The sequence below is a fragment of the Delphinapterus leucas genome, chromosome 8 (genome assembly GCF_059928025.1).
Source record: "Delphinapterus leucas isolate spDelLeu-1000000601 "Yukka" chromosome 8, BTC_Dleu_Yukka2, whole genome shotgun sequence".
Lineage (NCBI taxonomy): Eukaryota > Metazoa > Chordata > Mammalia > Artiodactyla > Monodontidae > Delphinapterus > Delphinapterus leucas.
The window spans coordinates 33,354,706-33,360,060 of NC_143136.1; the positions used below are offsets into that span (position 1 = coordinate 33,354,706).

At 35.1% G+C, this 5,355-nt stretch overlaps 1 protein-coding gene across 1 annotated transcript in view; it reads right to left on the minus strand.

Moving 5' to 3' along the window:
* Window positions 1-5,355, minus strand: part of BMPR2 (bone morphogenetic protein receptor type 2) — a 193,481-nt gene that overhangs the window by 48,103 nt on the left and 140,023 nt on the right. The window lies entirely within an intron of this gene.

Here is a 5,355-nt window from a genome sequence, read left to right on the forward strand (position 1 = left end):
TGGTGAACGCTGACTTGACATGGCTTGCTCTTGTCACATTTAGCATTCTATTGGGCAGTGAATATCAAAGAAAATGTCATCTATTTTTAAATCTCTCTGAAATTGAAATTCATAATCTTTAGGCTTGTTATTATTTTTAGTAGACTTTATTATTTAGAGATGTTTAGGTTTACAGAAAAACTATGCAGAAAGTTCTGACAGTTCTCATATACCACCCCCCAACACACGATTTCTCTTATTAATAGCTTCCATTAGTGTATGCTATGCACTGAACTGTGTTCCCTTAAAAGTCATATGATGAAGCATTAACTACCAATGTGATGACTTTTGGACATGGGTCCTTTGGAAGACAGGTTTAGATGAGGCCATGAGAATGGGCTCACAGTGGGTGGGATTAATGTGCTTATAAGAAGAAACAAGAGAGTGTTTGCTTTCTCTTTCTCTGCCCTGTGAAGAACCAGTGAGAAGGAGGCCATCTGCAATCCCACAAGAGTCCTCAGTAGAACCCAATCACGCTGGAACCCTAACCTCCAACTTCTAGCCTTCAGGAGGGTAAGAAAATAAATTTGTGTTTTTCAAGCCACTTGTTATGTTATTTTATTATGGCTGGGAAGGGGAACAGAATATGGCACCCCAAAATATGCCCCTTTGGCATAAGGATTTTCTTGAGCTGGTTATTTTTAAGAAACAGCAGATACTGGAGAAGCTCTGAAAACCTAATAGAAGTTATCCTTTTATAAGGGATATTTACATTTCTAAGGGAAATATCCATTTGTAAAGGTATCTCCCTCTCTGTACCAGGAAGAGGAAGAATAAAACTTACTATAGAAAGCTTATACTTAAATCTGCATAACAACTATACCCTTGTTTATTTTGCTTTGCCTCGTAAATTCCCATAAGTGGTCTCCATCTCACCTCTACCCCAATCTTCTTTGGTCTTTAGCTGGGGATGGCATATAAAAGGTGATAGCTTGGGCAATTTTGGAGAGTCACTCATTTTTCTCCTGGGTATCTCCCATGTATGTAGGAGGTATATACATGTTTGTTTTTCTCCTGTCATTCTATCTTGGTCTCAGCCAAGAACCTAGAAGGGTGGAGGGAAAATGATTTTTTCTCCCCTATAGCTGCTGAAGCAGACAAAGACAGTATGGAAACATTTATTACAAATTATGAACCAATATTGATACATTATTATTAAAGGCCATAGTTTCATTAAGTTTCAAGATTTGTGTTGTATAGTTCTACAGGTTTTAACAGATACATAATGTCATGTATCCATCATGACAGTATCATACAGAATAGCTTTGCTATCCTAAAAGTTCCCTGTGCTCCACCTACTCATATTTCACTCCAACTCCCACTCTGGCACTCATTGATTTTTACCTTTTCCATAATGTCATATAGTTGGAAGACAGTATGTAGCCTTTTCAGACTGGCTTCTTTCACTTAGCAATATGCATACAAGATTCCTCCATGTCTTTTTGTGGCTACACAGTTTATTTTTAACAGTGAATAATATTCCATGGTACCCCAGTTTATCCATTCACCTATTGAAAGACATCTTGGATCCTTCTGGTTTTTGACAGCTATGAATAAAGTTGCTATAAACATTTGTGTACAGGTTTCTGTGTGGACAGAAGCTTTCAGCTCATCTGGATATTGAGTAGCATGACTGTTACATGGTATGGTAAGCCTTTGTTTAGCTTTGTAAAAAAACTGTCAAACTCTCTTCAAAGTGGCTGTCCTCTTTTGCATTCCTACCAGCAATGAATAGTTCCTGTTGTTCTACATCCTTGTCAGCATTAGGTGTAGTCAGTGTTTTGGATTTTAGCCATTCTAATAGATTTTTTCAAACTGGTATCTCATTTTGTCTTAACTTGCAATTCCCTCATGACATAGGATGTTGAGCATATGCTTATTTGCCATCTGTCTATCTTCTATGGTGAGCTGTCCATTTAGATCTTCTCTCTACTTTTTAATTGGGCTGTTTGTTTTCTTATTGTTAGGTTTTAACAGTTCTTTGCATATTTCAGATACAAATCCTCTATCAGATATGTGTTTTGCAAATATTTTATCTTAGTGTGGATTGTCTTTTCACTGTCATGGTATCACGATAATGCTGGCCTCACAGAATGAATTAGGAAGTGTTCTCTAAGCTCCTATTTTCTGGAAGAAATTATAGAGAACTGTTATCATTTCTTCTTTAAATGTTCTCTAGAATTCAACAATAAAACCATCTCAGCTTGATGCTTTTGGTGTTAGAAAGTATTAATTATTGATTCAATTTCTTTAATAGATAAACACCTGTTCAGATTATATATTTCTCCCTGTGTGAGTTTTGGTAGATTGTGTCTTTCAAGGAATTGGTCCAATACATCTAAGTTATCAAATCTGTTAACATAGAGTTGTTCATAATATTCCTTTACTATCCATGGGATCTGTAGTCATGACATTTCTTTCATTTATGATTATTAGAAATTTATTTCTTTTTTCATTTTTTTCTTGGAAGCCTGGCTAGAGGTTTATCAATTTTATTGATCTTTTTAAAGAACCAGCTTTTGGTTTTGTTGCCTTTTCTCTATTAATTTCCTGTTTTCAATTCAACTGATCTCTGATCTAACTTTTACTCCTTCTTTCCTTCTGCTTATTTTGGATTTAATTTGCTCCTCTTTTTCTAGTTTCCTAAGGTAAAAACTTAGGAAATCACTAGAATTTATTATTGAAGGAAAAAAAAAGGGCATACAAAATTAAATCCAATTCATCTAGTTAACATTAAAATAAAATATCTGCCCCAATTTTAGCACCCATGTGAAACCAAGCAGGCCCTGTGGGACTCCTGGGCACAAAACCCTTTCTGTGTCCCCCGTTTCTTGTTTGTAGGAAATAGGCTTCATTCAGCCTCCATGACCTTCCCTGAGTTCCAAAGGGCAGGTTCAAACAGTTCCTAATCGAGGAAGGGAGGGGATGCAGAGACAGGGAGGAGTAGTAAAAAAACAATAGTGCAGCTTTGGAGCAGGGTACTGGTTCCTCCTCAAGGGATATACATATCAGTATCTTTGAGCTCCTCTGCAGTACGAAAACCCCCACCAAATGGAAGATGTTAACTGCTTGATGAAGCATTCTTCATTCCAGAGAGGTCACAGTTTGATAACCTCGAGAACCACAGAATCCTATCATGAGACCACCTGACACCAGATGATCTCTAGACTGAAGGAATGCAGGTCCTGCAGGCACCCAGATCCTTATAAGCAACCCCTCCCCTTGAGTATAAGACTCCTCACAAACCGCCCCCCCACCACACTGGGACACAGTTTTGAGGGCATTAGCCTGCTCTGGCCCCCTTTGCCTGGCAAAGCAATAAAGCTATTCTTTTCTACTTCATCCAAACTCTTTCTCTGAGATTCAAACTGGGGCTGGTGTACAGAGGCTGATTTTCAGTATCAAATGTGACAGACAAAATCTATTTTTCATAGAATGAAGTTGTTCTTTAACTGCATTAATACAAATTCACAAATCTAGTATGAAACAAAGGTTTGCTATTTGCAAATTAGAAAGGCTAATTATTTAAATGGTTATTTATTTCCTTATGTAATTCAAACACATATGAATTAATAAAGTAATGTCTTGAAAACATTACAAATGCCAACTATATGGTACTTACATTTTTTTTTATTTCAGAGGAAAAAATGAGATAAAAATTACACTGCTTAAAGTATAACTCAAGCTATGACTTGTCACCTAGATTTTTATTTTTTGAATCGGACATCTATGATCTGTTTTTTCATACATCTCTTTTTAAAAAAATCTAGATATAACTGATGTACAACAATATTATTTTCAGGTGTAAAACATAATGATTCAACATACATTTCTCTCCTATGTGCCATTAAAATCATCACTGAGAAAGTAACATAGCATTTCTTAAAAGAGCGCTATTCACTATCATCTTGAAAAGGGAACCCTCATACACTGTTGGTAGGAAAGTAAACTGGTACAGCCATTATGGAAAACAGTACGGAGATTCCTTAAAAACTTCAAAATATAGTTACCATATGATCCAGCAATTCCATTCCAGGCCATATATATGGAAAAAACAAAAACTCTAATTTAAAAAGATACATGCTCCCCTATTCATAGCAGCACTATGTTAAAACAACAAGACATGGAAGAAACCTAAATGCCCAGTGACAGATGAATGGATAAGGTAGATGTGGTATACAGATATAGGTATAGATATATAGATAAAATATGATATTACTCAGCCATTAAAAAAAAAGAATGAAATAATGTCATTTGAAGAAACATGGATGGACCTAGAGATTATCATACTAAGTAAAGTAAGTCAGACAGACAAAGACAAATATATCACTTATATGTGGAATCTAAAGAAAAAATTGGTACAAATGAACTTATTTACCGAAGAGAAACCGACTCACAAACATAGAAAACAAACTTACAGTTACCAAAGGGGAAAGGAGGAGCAGGAGAAATAAATTAGGAATTTGGGATTAACAGGTACAAACTACCATAAAAAAATAAACAACAAGGACCTACTGTATAGCACAGGACACTGTAACTATATTCCATATCTTGTAATGACCTATAATGAAAAAGAATCTGAAAAACAATATACACACACACACACACATATACATATATATTTTGCTATACACCTAAAACACTGTAAATCAACTATACTTCAATTTAAAAAAAAACAAAAAACAAAAAAGCAACTTTATCACCCCGAAGATAAACTCTGTAACCATTAACCATTAACTCCTTATTCTCCCCTTCTCCAACAATCTGGTAAACTCCAGTCTACTTTCTTTCTCTATGAATATGCCTACGATTGATATTTCATGTAAATGGAATCATACAATATTTGCTCTTTTCTGTCTGGCTTATTTCATTTAGCATAATGTTTTCAAGGTTCCTCCATGTTGCAGTATATAGGTTATCTTTTCCCCTTCTTAATATGTCCACTGAAGTACAAAAGTTTTAAATTTTGATGAAGTCTAATTTATCTACTTTTTCCTTTGTTGCCTACGGTTTGGTGTCATATGTAAGAATTCACTGCTAAAGCCTAGGTCATGAAGATGTACTCCTATATTTTCCTCTAAAAGTTCTATGGTTTTAGCTTTTATATTGAGGTTGTTGAACCATTCTGAGTTAATTTTTGTATATGGTGTGAAGTAGGGGGTCAACTTCATTCTTTTGCATATGGATGCTAGAGTGTTTTTAACTCAATCCAAACAATCTTTGTCTCTTAACTGGAATATTTAATCTATTTACATTTAAGATACTTAGTGACACATTTGTGTTTATATCTACTGTTTTATTTTAGACTATTGGACC